Source organism: Meleagris gallopavo, chromosome 1 (genome assembly GCF_905368555.1).
Source record: "Meleagris gallopavo chromosome 1, MGAL_WU_HG_1.1, whole genome shotgun sequence".
Classification (NCBI taxonomy): domain Eukaryota; kingdom Metazoa; phylum Chordata; class Aves; order Galliformes; family Phasianidae; genus Meleagris; species Meleagris gallopavo.
In genome coordinates, this window is record NC_139404.1 from 108,904,853 (window position 1) to 108,923,147 (window position 18,295).

Consider the following 18,295-nt stretch of genomic DNA (forward strand, 5'->3'; position numbering starts at 1 on the left):
CCCTATTCCCGATGAAGAGGCACAAAAATTCACTTTCATGGGAGGCTGACACTACCCAGGTGGCAGCTCAAATCTGTGTTCTTTTTTTCTATCTGCGCATGTGGCTTCCAAAATATGTGGATGTAGGCAGGGTGGTGAGCTGCTCCCAGTGGTCTGGAGTGGCAGTGTAAGCACTTACGACCATCTCATCTTCACCAATACAGACTGGATCTGAGTTACTTTTTGACTCTGTATCTTCTTGCAGAAGATATTTGGATTGTTGGAACATTTTTCATCACCAGGCTGAGACACCAGGGGTTAGGAAGGCTAGAATTTTTATGTTCAAACCTATGCTCATTTCAAATTGGATGAATTCCTGCTCACCAGACAATGATCCACAGCCAGGCATTATGGCCAGATTATTTAATACATTAGCAAAAGTGAATTTGATGGATACAGTCACCAGCTGGACTGTGATCTGATAAGGCTGTCTCAGAGAGGACACAGTAATAGGCCAAAACAAATATACTCATTTCTTTCTGGAAGTGTAAACAGATCTGTGTTTACTTTACTCCAAAAGGTTTTTTTTTTCCCTTTGCTATCAACATGTAATCTTTCACTTGACTTAATAAGTGTTTGGATTTTGTTTGTTTGTTTGTTTTTACATATGCTAAAAGCCTTAATGGGATTCTTCAGTCCTGTCACTCATTTCCTGCTGATAACAAACATCCCCAGTTTCTCTTTGAAGATTTTTTCAAGTCACACATGGCCTTCTTGCCCATTTTAATGTATCATTTTTCCAACTGTTCTGTTGGTTTTTATTATGAATGAAGGAAGAAGTACAGTGAGACTACTAAGATCCCTCCAATTACAACCATTAATAGCTCTGATAGGTGAAGTTTCACAAATCCTTTTGCCAATAAGAAAATAAATCCCTTTCGACGACAAAGCTGTGGCATGAAACACTCTGTAAGCCATAAAAGTTGAACTTGGTGTGAGGAGAACTCCAGCCGTCACCTTGCATATTTCATTTGTTACAGACCATCTGTGTGCATCATCAGGGACCTCAGGAAAATATTACTCAGCTGTCTTTTATCTCTGTCTAGCCTTGCTGGAGCGTGGGTAGCAGAACACAAATAGGTTCCTAACTTCATTCTGATGATAAAAGGCACTGGTAACCTAATAGAAGCACATGTTTTTATTGATTAAGAAGACACAGCCATGACCTGACGAATATGCTGCGCATGGAGCATATTTTAGAAAACAAGTAATGAGGTTCTTCCTTCCTAATCAGCTCTTTATTACTTGTTGAAGTGGAACGTGAGAGCAGAAAGTAAAGCTCAAGTATCAAAAAGAAGTGGTGATGACGGGTTGAGGGGGGTCACTGGTGAAAAGAGTGGAAATCAAATCAATTAGGCCTGTCAGCTGGAAAACATCATGGGGAATTAACTCTAGTTTGTCTGGATTCCCACTGCCGGAACAAAAGTGCACTAAAGTGTATTCAGGTGACAAAGAAAGGGCTGTATGAAAGAGCTCGTTCAACTAGGAAAAAAGAAGTGTTACATAGGACATATCCACTGACAAATCAAGTATGTAAATAGGATAAAACTCATAAAACAGCAATATACTTTTAACCTTCAGAAGCAAATGCGTCTGCATGCATTGACAGAGGTAAAGGTGCCACCTCTGTACTGTGTTATGAGTTAGGGCTCATAACTGGAGGCTGGCAAGGCTTGACTTAAGGGGGCAAGATAGTACCTGGTTGCCATGAAACTGAAATTACTGCTGATGGCTTAAATTTAACGGGCATGCAAAAAATTCAGGGAATATTTGGACTGAGGGGCTACAAAGGAAGGAAGTCTTGAGGGCATTCAGGAGTCCTTGAATCATTTGAGTTGGAAGGGTCTCTTAAGGGTCATTTAATCCAACACCCCACATGAACAGGGACATCTACAGCCAGCTCAACCTCATTTCTGGTTTATTTTGCTTTCCCTCAAGGCTGAACTATACCAAATGGCCCTTCACTCTACTTCACAAGTCTTTTTTGCATTTTTTGTATCACAATTCAGGAGAGCAAAGATAGTGCCAGGGCAGCTACAACCACAGCTTCTGCTGGATCAGCGCCTAGCTGAGGAAAGCAGGAATTCAGCACCACAGTCTCCTAGGCCTCTGACTAAACTCATTAAAGCCTGGACAGAAATATTAAGCAGTGAGGTGTGCTGGCCCTCATCCTCTCACCCCCCTGAGCTCTGGCAAAGGCCAGGGAATGCCCCCAGCCTTGGGCTGCTGTCCTGCACTGACCTGCAATACACAGGTCAGTAGGACGGGTCACCTGTGCCAGGGGCTCAGGGCAACCTGTGCACAAATTCCTGCCAGGAGAGCTGATTTCATGAGTTATCACTGGTTAATTCACCTAGGTTCTGCTGAAAGACTCAGAAAATCTGCAAAATGTGATAGAAATACAACTCCATAAAATACCGAGAATCTAAACGTTTCAACAGATTTTACCTAGAGTAAAATAGAATGGCTCATGGATTCCTTTTTTGTTCTCTCTGGGCAGGCATGCCCCCATTCTTATGTTATATGCTGACTACACACACAGATTCCTGGCACATACCACAGTTTTTCCAGTACACAATTTTTAATGTAATTAGAAAAAGAAACAAATTCAAATGACAGGAATAAATTAAAGGAAAGGCTTAAAGGTACAGCTACCAACTCCTTAGTACTTTTCATCCACCGGAACATACCGAGGAAAAACATTTCTTCTAACTTTCAAGGAGTCTGTGAACCACTGTCCAGAATTTCAAGCCTCATGGACACCCCTAGCTGTAGTTTGAATTATCATATTTGTATAACTGTGTGATTTTATTTAATTTTTCTTGGTTGAAATAATGAAAGATAGGAGCATTGTTCAACTTTGTCTTTATTTTATTCCTGGCTTCAAAAAAAAAAAAAAAAAAAAAAAAAAACCACAAAAAACAAAACAAAACAAAAAAAACCCTGCTCTCTTCCACATGCACTTCCACATATTTTATTTTACAGTGAAGTTAGGATATTGAGTCAACCAACTCACACATTTCAATGCAAATAAAATATAACAAAGCAAGAGTTAACTCGTGGCCTCTTGCTGATCAGTGATGAAGAAGGTGTGGAAAGATATTCAGAGCTCCTTGCTCACCCCTGTTAACATGTGTGTGCTTCTGTATAGTAGTGATTACACCTTATTGTTGGCAGTGCTGAGCTTAGTAAATCTTTATATTTTCACTATGGAAGAGGGGAATTTCTTCTTGCTTCTGTGGGCGGCCAGCCAGTGGAAGGTGATGGGAAATACATAACATCCTGTTCTGCCTACTTTTCATCTTTCCCGTTCGCAGACACATTTTGAGTCTGACATTCAGGTATAATTAAAAACAGGTTGATGCCGTGCACAGCTCAGCAGATGCACACAATATTAGTACCTGCTGTGAATCCAAGTACATTGGCTTTTATAAAACAGCAAGGCATTTGCAAATTGTCTGTTGTAACTGCAATAATATCATCTTAAGAACAAAGTGAATCATGTGGCTTTCACTAACGTGGAACAGCCCAATGTCTAACACTTTTCTCAGTAGCACTCAGAGTAAAGCCATGCTAAATTCTCATACTGACATTTTCAGAGAAGTTAATAGTATTGCAATGATGCATTTCAGACTTTAAGAAAAAAAAGACAGAAAGAAAGAAAAAGAAAAAGAAAAAGAAAAAGAAAAAGAAAAAGAAAAAGAAAAAGAAAAAGAAAAAGAAAAAGAAAAAGAAAAAGAAAAAGAAAAAGAAAAAGAAAAAGAAAAAGAAAAAAAAAAACCTACTTCTTTTCCTGCATTTCCTGGTTATGCTGCTCCTACTGAGCAGCAATGCATCTTTCTCCAGCCAGGCGAAGAAGATAGGGATGGAAAGGACTGGTGCACTGGTCATCCTCCTTTGCCACGGTCTTTAAGAAATGCCTTTGAGGAGAGGGAAGAGGCTGTCATCCTGCTCACAGGAGCACATAGTTGGCATACCTAATGCAGCTGTCATACCTTCTCTCCCCTAATGGAGCCAAGGGGCGAGGGAGATGCAGACAGGAGGTGTGAGCTCTTAGAGCAGCCTTGCCCTGCCCTGCTGTGAGCCAGGAGAGGATGTGAGGTGGGTACAAGCACCAGAGAGCAGAGGCTAGGGCTGTAAAATTTGATGGCTACAGACTTTCCAATTGCAGTACTTCACATATGACCAACATTGGCAACTCCCTGCAACTGGTGTAAGAAAAACACAATTTAGAAATGGTCCATTTCTAAATTTTCCGTCTCACTAGCAGCTTGGGCACTGGAGCAATGTTGACCACTAAAATTTTCTTTGCTTTAGTTTATTGATCCTAAACCATGAGTAGGAGCAGCCATTCACCTCAGATGAGTGTAGCACCATAAATCTGTTTAGCTACACATTTTAGCTCTGTGGTGTCAGACAGACATAATTAGAGCTCCAGAGTCCAAGTGCCACCCCACCAGTCTTGCAGCAGTGCACTTGCCCACGCTTTGCATGAGTCATCTGGTGGGAGAGGAGGATAAGGCCCAACATGTCTGGGCTGAAGCGATGACTTAATCAAACTGCTCCTTCCAGCTCTGACAAGTGTCTTTTTGTGTTTCTTAGTGTTTAGTTTGAAGTTGCCAGTTGCATTTTTTCATACCAGTGGTTTATTTAAGCTTCCGTCCTGCTGTAGCTTTCAAGTTTAATGATAGATGTGTCCTCTACAGCAATGAAGTATTAGGTGAGGAAGACTTTTACGCTCAGGTGACTAGAATGAATGAGTGATCCATGCAATTGTACATTTGTTAATACTTTCCAAACTCAAACAAGTTAACTCAAACCTTAACTTTTAGCTCTGTAAACTGCCATTAAATACCATGATCAGCAACTGGTTAAGTCCTCAAAGTATTCAGTGTCTGCCATTGGATCTTCATGCAAATGAAATTTTCATAGCTCATAAAAACGTTTTCAAGAATGATCATAGACTGATTATGATCATCAAGAATATTTAATGAGAGAAAAGGAATCACTTCAGTTTAATGTCATCACACCTAAGATCATAGCCTATTTCACAGAGAGGAAATAAGAAAATATTCACAGAATTAAAATTCTAAAAATAAATAGAAAACCCCCAGTGGTAAAAAAGCAGGCAATGAAAGTGGATTGGACCAGAGAAGGACATTGCCATGCTTGAAAAATGAAGTTACAACCTAACCCAAAAGGCTACAGACAATAGAGAAGGTACAGTGAGTTTATTAAGAAATATTTTTTCTATAGAATCATCATAAAATATCTCAAGTTGGAAAGAACCCATAAGGATCATCAAGTCCAGCTCCTGGCTCCACACAGGACCAATGAAAAATTAGACTCTGTCTGAGAGCACTGTCCAGATGCTCCTTGAACTCCAGCACTGGTGGCCGTGCCCACAGCCCTGTGCAGCCCGTTCCATGCCCACCGCCCCCTGGTGCAGCCCCTTTCTCTGACCCCCAGCTGCCCCTCCCCTGACACAGCTCCATGCCGTTCCCTTGGGCCCTGTCACTGTCACAGAGAGAGGATATCAGTGCTTATAAGAATAGGAAATATTTTAAGAAGTAGAAATTATTGGAGTGTGTTAACCATTTATTTTCAAAAGTTCTGACTTCCTCCAGAATTTTAATCAAAGAAAAAGCAATTGTATGTGTTTGAATTACCTTGCTTCTGACACAGCAAATCCTCCGTTGCCTCCTGTAGCAAAAGCCTAACATTGCCGACTCCCATTCTCAGCTGTAATAACTCAAACCAAGTATTCAAAAAAAAAAAAAAAAAAAAAAGCGACACTGTACATGTTATCTTTCTGTAGCATCTTCTCTTAAGGCATCTCATTCAGAGCAGTTGTGATCCCTACTGCTTTTCCATCAGTGTCTGCCCCTCTCATTTGCACTACCAAGATAAATCCTTTTTAAAGGCACATGGTCAGATCTTGCATTTAAACAGGCAGTAATCTCCATGTCTAGAGATACCATGAATAATTGAAATACCAAAGAATAAATAGTTTCACTAACCATGTTCTGCATAAACTAATCAGTGTATCTGGTAGATCCCCGTACATTTAATTGATTTACTGTTTGTTTGCTCCATTGAATAATTAATTATTTAATTTCATTGCCCTCTAGTTTTCTCACTAATTAGTTATCCCTTGCTAACTCATTGATCAGCTGCTTGTATCTTCTCTTGCTTTTCTGGCTGCCGAGTTTATCCTCTACTCTATTTGTACCAGCTCTTTTCATATCTTCCCAATTTTCACTCCTCCTCTTGTTAGCTTCTTTGGCTGCAGTCTTCAAACTGCCATCCACGCTTCATGCCCTTCCTGCAGGTTGCTGAAAACAACACTCTCTGCACAATATAGCAAAAATGATCTAGGAAATTAGATCCTCTGGATATACCCAAATCTTTTCAATCTTAAATAAATGACTTATGCCTAGAACACAATTTGTTCTACTGAGAGCTGGTGTGCTCCTTACCCAATCTGGGTTTATTTAATTCTCCCTAAAGTCTTGAAAGATACTTATGCTGAACATTTAGGATACTTTCTTTCTCACAAGCTTTTTTGTGACCTTCTACTGCATGCCACAGCCTGTTCAGTCAGTGAGGATTTGGAACACGGTGGTGACTCTTCTCATGTGAAATTCTCATCGTCTAAGTATAGCAGATATGTTTTATTTCTGGGAAGGCTTGTTTGGATTTCCGTCTGCTCTGCTCTCTGGTTTAGATTTCTTGTCTGAACGCTGTTCAGAAGCCAGTGCTTATGCTACCATTCACCATATCACGCTTTGCTAATTGCTCCCATATTTGGAGCAGTCACGTGTGCCAAACTGCTAAATTTTGACTGTACTTTCCTGCAGCTACTAGAACCTCCCCAAAGAGGCAATTAAGACTCCAAACAGTGCAAGAGGAGGAAATTTGACTATAAGAGGCTCACAGGGTTATCCAGCATTCTTTCAAAAATGTGTATTTTGTATGTTGGTTCTTTTTAAAGGAGAGAATAGTTTTACTGTTAAATTTTTCTTACAGCAGACTAAAAGGCACTTTTAGATAATTGTTACTTGAGACGGGCAGGCCATGCTTGCTTTGACTGTTGACATGGGAGCTATAGTTGTGCCCTGACATTGGCTCAGCAAAGAACCAAAGTAGGCATTTAGTTTCACTGGCCTTGGATGGGCTGCACCTCATTTGGAGATAAGTATGTAATTGCTTGTCTTGATGAATTAAAACCCAGGATTCTAGAAATAGCTCAGAAATGCTCAACTCAGCTGTGGAAAGCAGAAGTGATTTTCCCTGAGATTGTTGCTGCAGGTGTGTATCACTTTTGGAAAGTGACTAGATCACTGAAGCTTTGTAACACAGAGCAAATCAAGACTTAGTTACCCCTAAAAATCTAGTCCTAGTTATGGACCTTACCTTCTCAAAACCTTGACAGGATGTAACTTTTTGTTCCTCTTACTGAAAAAAAAAGAAAAAATCAATCAATTCAGTATTTTAGGTAACAACAGATGAATGTGGCAAGACTGAAGCAAATGACATTTCCTAAAACACAAAGGCCTGTGACTGAAGGAGCATCGTTAAAAATGTAGTTTTCAAAATTAGTTCAAACCATCAGGTCATACAGGAATTCATTTGGCTTATGTATAACAGAGGAACTAGTGGGAAGAAAAAGGAAGAAAAGCTCTCTGTGCTGTACTGATGAGTATCACAGAAAAACTCCATGTTCAGCCCCATATGTCTTTGGTGGTATGGGGGAAACATCTCTGAGCCCCACATAACCTATGCATCAGGGCTGGGTTGTATTTCCTTCACTCTCTGGAGGAGCCTCCACTGGCTTAGAGGGAACCTAGATAACAAAAGCTGAGATGTTCGTGTCCATATGAAGTCACCTCCATATGAAACTTCACTCATCTTACACCTGGACACATGTTTTTGGACATGTGCCTTCCATTTCAAAACCAGAAGGCTGAGAAATCCTTCTGGGTGTTTGGAAGAAGAAGGGAAGGGCAAGGACTGAGGATGAAGCTTTTCTAGTTTTAGAATCCTTGAACCAGCCTTACCCTGGGGTCAAGCATCTCTTTCTTACTTGAGAGCTTGTTTTTCTGCTGTGTTATATTTACCCAGGCACCTTCCTAGACACAGGGAACAGCTCAGTTCTGATAATAGCCATATCCAAGACAAATTATTGAGTGCTCGGTAAAGAATCCAATAAAACCTCAACAGCTCTTGTTTTACACCTTGGTGAAATAAGTATCTCCATTCCCCCAGAGATGGGACTGGCAATAGAATATCTTTCCATGAAGACAAAGAAAACCTTAAGGAGAAGGAGGAAAGGCCATTTTCAGCTGAAATATCCCAACACTGTGTTTTGAAAACTGCTATGAGAAAGGACCTAGTGCATCACAGCCTGTGTGAGTGCTCAGCCACTGACTGAAAAAGTGAGGTGCTGCAGAGAGCAGCGTGCAGAAATTCTCAGATGTCAGCCTACAGGTTCTGGTCTCTCTAAGGTCCTCAATGGATTACTGAAATCACCAAAGAGAATATGTCATAATGAGTTGGAAGGGACCTTTAAATGCCATCTAGTCCAGCTCCCCTGCAGTGAACAGAGACACCTACAGCTACGTCAGGTTGCTCAGAGCCTCGACCAGCCTGACTTTAACCTTTCCAGTCCAGAAAGCCAGACTGGGATGGCTGAGCTGGAAAGCAGCAGCCTGTGGGTGGGACCTGAACCAAAACCAACCTGTGTCCATTGGAATGCCATGTTCCCCAGTGGCACCACCTAGCCCTTTGTCTCCATCAGTCCTATGTTGGAAACGTCAAGGAGAGAGGGATAAGTGTGGATTTGCCCATATTGGCAGCTTTGAGATGGCACCTGGCTGCACCGTGCAGAGACAGGTGTGAGCCTCCACATTGAGCTGGCTTGGGCCTGTGGCATGGCCACATCCACATGGTCCAGCAGGCAGCTCCCAATGGGCATCTTCCTTGACTGCTGCTTGGCAGGTGAATTTCTGAACTTTCCAGGAGAAAACAGCCACAGGCCCTGAGCCAGGGCCTTCTCACCTCTGGCTGCACTCCCTCTCAGATGGGTCTCTGGTGTGTGCGGGGGGAAGCAGCAAAATGAAATGCTTCAAGCTGTGATACATTTTCTGTCCACGTTGCAGCCAAGCCTTTTGGATTTGGACCAGAGTAGCCACTATGGTGGAGGCAGATGTATCTGTGAAGAGAATAAAAGTAGGGAAGATCATGGGTATGCTGTTTTCCCAGCAAAAACAGTCATGCTAGGCAATTCCATTTCTCCTGCAAACTGTGTGCTGTCCTGCTTGGCTGGAAAAAGGCACTGTGCATTGTGCTGTAAGCAAGGAGCAACTCTCAGCTGCAAAAAGTCCTCTCTGTGCAAGTGCCACGCTCCTTCAAGTTTTTCTTTCAGAGAGCAGGTTATTCTGAAGGAAGTAACAAGGCAAGCCTAGTGTCATGTGGAATAGCTGAAATTCCTGAAGTTCCTTTTTGCCAGGGTTTCAAGCTGTGAAAGACACATGATCTCCAGAGCTCCAGCCTATAACTGAAGATTTTCCCCAACAAAGATGAATAGGTAGCTGTGCCATTTAATTTTAGTATTTTTTTTCTACCTCTGTCAGAAGCCATGGTAGATTCTGAGTTAAATTGCTATGAGGGACTAAGTTTGGAAGCAGTAACCTCAGAGTTTATCAAAAGAAATATATTATTCCTCACCCTCAGGAACTGACTTGGACGATGATCGTTTTTCAAACAAAAATATAAAGAAAGAGTTAGAACTCTTCTCTTTTTCTGCCATTCTCATTGTCATAGCATCCTTTGATGCCAGGGGTTGAGGTGCAGTGGGCTCAACCCCATTATTCCTACACTTGGTCTCAGTCAGGAGCCAGAAATAAGATTCCTGTGAATCTCTCTCACATGCCTGGAACAAGAGATGTTTCCATTTGTTGAGAGGTAATGAACTTTAAGTACCAAGCAGCCTCCTGATGAGACCTGCTGGTTTGTCAGAAGTTGGCAAGATGGAGAAAGGAGAAGCTTTGCTCCTTGCCATATGAATGTTTTGCTAATTGTCCAGCCAGATTCTTCAGAGAACTCTAGGTGAACTGAAGTGCTAATGCCATTTATGAAGAGAGCTGTCAATTCTCTGTGAGGTGTTGAAATCACCTCTTAAATTAACTTAGGGATTAACAGCCTTTGGGGAGGGGGCAAGAAAGTTTAAATTTGGAAGAAAACTGTAGGAGGCACCAAAGAAACGCAGTGCAAATAAAGGTTAGCATACTTTGCCAGGAAGGCCCCATGAGTTTGATCTCCTTGGAAGAAAATGAAATGCAATTTCCTTTTATTTGTTTGTTATCCACGTCTTTGTAAACCTTTGTAATTCTTGTTACCTGTCCTAGATTTCTTTCAAAAAATATATATACTTACTGAACTTCAGATCAAAGTTAATTTCCAGATAAATAGTTAACAAAGGCATGTAGAAATTCTCAGTTTTTTTGGAGTACCTATACAAAGAGTCAACACCTCTGTGTATTTCTCTGCTGTGCCTAAGGTTTCCACTTTGAATGACTCTGCTTCTGAGGTGAGCTTCAAACCTGATGGCACAAGAAGAAGAGAGGGAAAAGTATTTTCTGGCGACACTCTGCTAACCCAGAAAGCCTACAGGTCAGAAAAGAGTCTGCCCAAATCTACAGAAAGTTAACCACAGATTTCACTTGGAACCAGCATGGTCAGTCATGCTTTCCTCTGCTGGTGGACTTGGTGTTTTTGGAGCATATTTGTCCAGCCAAGAGGATGCTGCCACCAGCTCCGCCTTCTTGACTCCCTGGGAATGCAGCCTGACCTGCTGGCCTGCGTGAAAATAGGACAGGTTAAAGCAAAAGGTGCTGTGATACTAACAGTCTTTGTTTCAGATTTACTCACAGCTTTGAGTGCACCTAGTTACTGCTGGTGAAAAGTAACTTTATCATCTCCATTCAACTTTTCTTCTAATACAGGTATCTTCAGCTTCTTGTTATCCCTTTAATTTTGGCAATGAGAAAGCAGAGCAGAGAAGGAATGTCAGTTGTCCCTGATGATACATCCATTATCAGATCCATGAGGGGGGCTCCAAATGCCTTGCTCTTAGTCTTGTTCTCATTCCCCTGGGTTACAAAGACATGACAGATATAGTGCATATTATGTTCTTAAGCTCAGCACAGAAAAATGAGACAATTAAGAAGACTCTTTGAACATGAAAAGTGAGGGCTGAGTAACCCAGATGGTTGGTTGTTGTTGTTTTGTTTTTATTTTAAATATTATTTTTTAATGAAAAAATGTTTATTTAAACTCAGAGATAAATTCTGCCCATCTGCCACCAGGTTAAATCTAATTTGATTTCCTCAGTTCTTCTTTGTAAAGGTTTCTTTCCAGCCTGTATTACATTGGACAAGAGTAGAATTGCCATCACATAATGTTAGTCTAAAAATACATGTACCATTATTATTATCAAATAGAGATAAGTGTGTGTTGCCAAGTAAAAAGAAAGCTGTGAAATTTAATGCTGTGTACAAGTACTTTTTTCATGATCTTCCAGAGCATGTAGGATAGACATGGGCTGCCAGCGATTCAGTTCTGATGGATAAATGCAACTGTGGTTTCCATAGCTATGCAAGGTTTTCTATAGCACCCATCACCATGGTATCTAAGCATCTGTTGCTACTGCTGCACACTTTAGTCTGTAGCCTCTTGGAGGGAATTAACCTGACAAAATAACTAGGAGATCCTTTTGTCTGGCCATCCAATGTGTAGAGTGACTTGGATCAGGTTCTCCTTTTCAAAGACATTGTCTTTTCTTAAGTCTTCGATTGCTAAGCTCCTTGTTTTGATGATACCTGATGAGAAGGGCATTTCTTACACTGTATTAGCTGCTGTGATTCAGCATCTCAGCCAGTGTTGGCACGTAACTTGCCAGGACATAAGCATCTTGGCATGCTGGAGGCTGCACATCAAATCATCCTTTGGAACCCGTTGAGATCTTGCCCATCCCTTTGTTATCCACTAGACGAGCTTTCTTACAAGAGTGGTCAATGCGAGACCCTTCTTCCTCAAAGAAAGCAAGCACCCTGCTTAAAGAAGGCCAACTCCTTATCATTGGATACATTGGAGCAATGCAATGCTGATGAAATATAAAGTGCTGAAGGAAAGTATCAAAGCTTAGGCAGACCCATGACACAAAGACACCGAAAAGCACAGGCACAGATCTAGGTTTTAAGAGCTTTTCTTTCCTGGTCTTTCTAGATGAAGACCTCTTTTATGAAAACTGATGAGTTTTCATCCTATCTGTACTACATGAATTCTCGGTTTTGAGGACTCTGTTTTCCATGCACAGCTGAGATCCATCTTTGGAGATTTATTCAGATTTTTTCCTTTGCCCAGGATTCCTTAATTAGTGAGAAAATGTATCTCTTCCTTTAACCAGGCTCTTATTTCTCCTCTCCATCTTAACAGTACAAGTATTTATTGGGGATGGTCTGATGAAGTCTTTATTGGCTCATATATTAAATAATTAGTATGATATCTCATCCTTGGCTATACTCTGTGATGATGCAGACTCTCTAGGTACTTGGAAAGCGGTATCTGAACTCAGAGAAAATCCTTCTTTTAATACAATCCTTACATTGTATAAAAATCTGTACATCAACAGCTCTACGTCATGGAAACATGTCAAGAGAACCATTTATGTGAACTTATAACTCAGCATTACCTGAGATCAGACGCGAGAGTGGCCATTAATTTTGAAGCAGTAACAGAGCTTTAAGTGATCTGATGCGTAGATCTTTCTCCAAGAGAGATATAATGCACATCCATGTGAAGTTGCCAGGATCACATCTTGGAAAGTGTACAGCTACGTCTGTACATCACCATGCTTTACAGCACTGGGGCTGAGGCGAGAAGTCCTTTCTCACAATTTCGGCATTGCCTTCTACCTACATAAGGCTAGCACTGTCATTAATGAAGCAGTTCTACCATTCCCCAGCAACTCTCCCTCATTCACACTCCCCTTTTTTTTGAGTTGACATGCACCCGTGTGTGAAAACAGTTGGAGAAGCAACCAACTCAAGAGGAACCCAAACAGACGCTTCATTTTATATCTGCCCAGTGCCCTGCTCCAGTTCATTGTGCAAGCGCTTTTACTTAAGGAAGGAGGTGGCATCAGACAAAAAACTCACTGGGACCAGAGAACATCCCTTCTCCCGACTAATTTCAAGTTTAAGGTAAATATGTAATCATGGCACCAAGGAAGGGTTAACCAGCTTGTGAGTGTTAGGTACTGACCCTGTTGATTGCTGAGCCAGCTCAGATGTTTCCTCATTAAACTCTGCTGTGTGAGTCCATCTTACTGTGGATCTGTCAAATGACTTGTCTTCAGCCCTAACTGTCATCCACTGCTCACAAATTAGCTGCAGGGCTTCAGAGGACCATTGCTGAACCAGCCCTTTTGGAAGGAAATCCATTTTAGAAGGGAAAAATTACAGTAGTACCAGGTTTTTTAGCTGACCTATTTCCTCTAGTTTTATCAGCCTATTATCACTGGTTAAATTAAGCCTCATTAGGAGAGCTGGCCCCTTCCTGATTGCAATCTTCAATTTTGTGTTCATGAGCTTCTTTACTGTTTTCTGCAGTCCGTAACAGAATCAGGATGAGTTTGGGGCAGGGCAGGGAAAGCTGACTTGATCCCTCTTGATCTGCACTAAGAAATAGTGCAAAAATCAGATGATAAATCAGATGATAAATCAAAACTCAGATGTTTTGAGAGAAGCCTGGAGCCTCTACTCACAGTTGAGTGGGTGGCTGTCCTGCAAGAGCAGCAATTATGGTACAATAAACCACTCAACATGTCTTGTGTAATTAACACGAGTCTTCATTATTGGAATATCTATGGTGCTGACAAATCAGGCAAAGAAAGTCAAAGTCACCCTTCTCCATATGCAAATTTGAGCAGACACGAAGGCTGAGAGGAAGCTCCAAAACAGCCCCCTAAGCCCAGCTGAGGGCATTTTCCTTATTTTCCCCAAGCACCCACCACAAAGCTGGTGGGTTTGTTGGGAGAAATGGAAATGGGACCTGAGGAACAGATTCCCTTCCCCACCAAATGGCCACACCAGGGTAGAAACAGGAGGCTACCACCTGGCCCTGAGCCCGCTGTTCACAAAGAGCTTTGATAGTACCAACCTTCTCTCCACACACATACACAGCACTCCCATTCCCTGGTTTGTGAACCACTTGCGATCTCACTTGAAAAGAAAATGAGTGGGAGAGAGAGAGACAGTATTGCAAACTGGCATTTAGATTTGTCAATTAAATCTGTAAAGATTCACTATTATGGATTTTTGCTGTATCACTTGCTGCTTATGTGCTTTCAGTGCCTCCATCCTGCTCCCCTTTGCAGGTTTTGCAGCAGCCAGCTCTATGTATGCTGCCTTGCAAAGAACTACAGATAATTTTCTGGTTTTTATTAGCTTTCCAAAAACACATGGAGCTGGGCTCCTTCACTTCAGCCCCCTTAAAGTTTAATAGGGTGTCTATTGTAAACTGAACTTTTTCATTCATTTGCTCATACAGTGAATATTTCCTTTGAACAGCAGGCATGTTCTGCTAGAAAAATCCCTTTGGGAAAATATGAAGCTTTGAGAAATGTTCTGTCCTCCCTCAAAGAGGTCCCTCCTGAGTACAGACAACTTCTACTGCTATTTAACTATCAATAAACCCCCCTCCTGCTGTACCAGTATCTGCTGAAGCCCTAAGCTCTGCAGCAATCCATAACATCCAGTGAAATGTAAGCAATTAACCTGATTGTAATGTTATGCAGGTATGTTACCAGGAGTCATCTGTAATTCTTTAACATTCTTCTCAGCACAAATCACATTGCAGGCAGGCAGACTCTTTTCTAAGGAATTTCAACAAATGTAGAGTTAAAAGCCAAGGAATAACTTTCAAGAAGAAAACATACCTCTAGATTTTTCTGTAAAAAAGAAGAAAACAAGGAAAAGGCCGTCCTTTTAGTTTTAGTCAAAGTATTAAAAGGCTTGGTAATATGGCAGTCCAAGTGAAAGACTCCAAAGAAAATCTTCATGGGATATATTTAAACTAAATTGCTGAAGATTGCACATGATTAACCAAATGCTTCCACAGATTTAAAGCTTGAAACACATTTTTACATTTGAACACAAATGTTTCTGTTGCTCAGAGACCACAAGGATGTGTGGGATGCACGTGGGTGCTGGGTGGCAGGAGAGGACAAGAGCTTTTCTACCAGTTACTTTCCAAATCTAAAATGCAGGTTTCCCTATGAAGGATTCCAAACAATTCTCCTTGATATCTGGGCTCTCCCAAATGCAACAGCAGCACATTAGTTTCAACTATATGCCCCTCCCATGGCAGTGAATCCACAAGAATCTTGATAGGCCAAGCTCAATGTTCAGTGTCACCCTGGCAAATGCACTCTGGCAATATCCCTCCCTCTGGATGTCACACCAAAGAGGTGTTCTTGCCACCTCTCAGGTTTATCATAACCCTTGCAACTGCTTGCAGCCCTTGTTTCAGAGCTTGGAGAATATCTCTACCCTCACCTCCTTTTTGAAACTAAGTATTTAGTTTCCGCACAAAGAAATTCAAGAAAATATAGCCTGTTGTACATAGAAAATCAGATATTTTCTTTTTTTTGTTTTGTTTTGTTTTGTGTGTGTGTGTGTGGTGTGTGTGGGTGATCCTAAGTTTATCTCTGGGTACTGAGATACCTAAAGTCAGTGGTACTACCCATGAACAAGACCAGAAAATTGAATATGCATTTCTGCAAATGCAAGGCACATAGAAAGGAGGATGTCTCAGATACCTAAACATAAGTTGGAGGTGTCCTGCTGTTGGTATCTGATGCTAGTGAAAGGGAGAAAGCCCTCATACTAGGTTACCAGAATAAATAAGCATTGCTACAGAATCATAGAATTACAGAATGGTTTGGGTTGAAAGGGACCTCAAAGATCATCCTTTTTCAACCCCCTGCCATGGGCAGGGCTGCCCACCACCAGCTCAGGCTGCCCAGGGCCCCATCCAACCTGGCCTTGATCGCCTCCAGGGATGGGGCACCACAGCTTCTCTGGGCAGCTTGTTATAGATGGACCGAGAGCCCTGATCTATATCCAAACTTTCCATGACTATGGTGAGGTCTTGTCACCCACTCAATCATGGAGTTTGGATAGCTATAAACACTCTTCTAAACCAAAAATTCAATTCTGTCTCAAGCTGTACAAAAAAGATGACAAGATCTCCTTCTAAAGAATTAATTCACTGACAGGTTATTGCAAATAACTAGTGATGTCCTTTGAATCCTTTGCATAAAAATGCAAGAGGAGATAAGAACAGAAGATAGTTGTTCTGGCCAGTTATTTCAGATGACAACGTGGTTTAGTGAAATACCAGGATCAGCTGACAAAAATATGAATAAATCATATTTTACCAATAAAAAAACCTTCTGCTTTTCAATTTAATGATTTTGAAAACTGTTATTTCATCATTGAGTTGAACTTGAATATGAAAGTAACTCATGGGTGGCTTAAGCATCCACTAGTTACATTGCAAGGGTGGTTAACTACATCAGGTCATAAAACAGACATTCGAGACCTTCTAAAAATTCACTTGTTTAAATCATTCTTCATCCACTGGATGATAAACTATCTCTGTGCATCCCTGTCAAATGGAAGGATCCCCACCAGATGATGGACATCAGGGCTAACCTTGGGTGAGCTGATCCTGGAGGTGTTACCACACTTCACAACTCCAAGCTCTCACTGTGTTAGCAGCTCACCTGTGACTTGAGGCAAATATCAGAGAATCCTCTTTGCTAATCTGACAGATCATTTTGCAGTTCAGCTCCTAGATTTCATTTATCTGCAGTGGGTAGTCAGTATTCCTTCAAAAGCATTGAAAATATCCTAAATCTGCAATGAAATTGTCCCTCTAAAATGGCATTTAAGTTGGACGGAAAAAAAGAAAAAGAAAGCAGATCAACCTTTGCTGTAAGCTCATCAATACAGTTGCTCCAGATTAGCGCTGATATAACTGAAATCTGCATCCCACCCACGTAAGAAGTCTGTAATTAGCAGGTGGGAGATCACACATGGTTCTGTGGAAATTTTACGAGTATTTAAAAAAGAAATTCTGTAATGGAATAGAGCTAGTTGATTCCTATTCTGGGTTTGTTCCCAGCAGTGCTTTTGCAGTTATGTTGTTGTTTTTTTTCTTCACCCTGCAGATTTCAGTTGTGTGAAGCATCACATCTTCCTCTGCAATACATGGTGAAGCAGAAGTGGCTGCTGCTGGTCCTGATCTGCTGGTCCTGATCTGCTGGTCCTGATCTGCTGGTCCTGCTGCTCTTGAGGAGCCATGGCACCATGGGGCTTTATGGCTGGAGACTGCCATGTATGGAAGGGCTGAGGAAGCCTGGTAGGATTTGGGCAGAGGTAGGTGCAGAGGATGATCCTGGAAGTATGTGGACCCTCAGAAGCTTCCGAATGTCTCACAGTATCAAGATTGAAGAGTTTAAAGAAGAGGGGGTAAAAAAAAGGAAGTGGAAAAACAGGTCGACTAAAAACTCATCAGATCTGACACTATACAAATATAGGAGACAACTGGGAAAAATGTAAACCATAATTCTTTCTGTGTCTTAAGCAATAAGTGCTAGTGTAAAAGGACACAGATCTCACTCCTGACAGTAACGGGAACTTATACCTTTGATGTGTTTAACAGCTCCCACTTTTCTCAGGGGAGGAAGACAGCTTCACAGTGCAGTGCAGAAATTTAGCAGTCCCGCACTCTCTTCGTAAAGACACATGAAAGACATTTGTAATGTAAAGGTAGGAAAAGGAAGAAGTTATTGATCTAATGACTGGACTTGTAACTTGGGCTGGAGAGGGGACTGCAATTTGAAAATGAGACTTTGGGAGCATCTGGGGCAACCAATGTCACCTTCAGAAGATGTCCTGACGCAGAGTTGCTGAGGACTACAGATGGAGAGGGACAAAGCCCTACTGACAGATCCGTGCTTGAGGAACCACAACACCCCCCAGCACTTGCAGTTCATTGTCAGATTGTCTTCAGCACAGCACAGGCTGTGGGTAGGTGTACTGGCTAGGCTGGCCATAAGAGTCCCTAGCTGCCTATATTAAAACCATCTATATGATTTGTTGGGCATTCAGATTTAGCTAACAAA

General features: G+C 41.5%; 1 protein-coding gene across 1 annotated transcript in view; it reads left to right on the plus strand.

The window, feature by feature from the left end:
* The window catches only part of LOC146545560 (uncharacterized), a 138,471-nt gene that overhangs the window by 114,747 nt on the left and 5,429 nt on the right, over positions 1–18,295 (plus strand). The window contains exon 7 of the mRNA XM_085222968.1: positions 17,339–18,200. The gene's annotated coding sequence lies outside the window, so the exon portion shown is untranslated. The remainder of the gene's footprint in view (positions 1–17,338; positions 18,201–18,295) is intronic.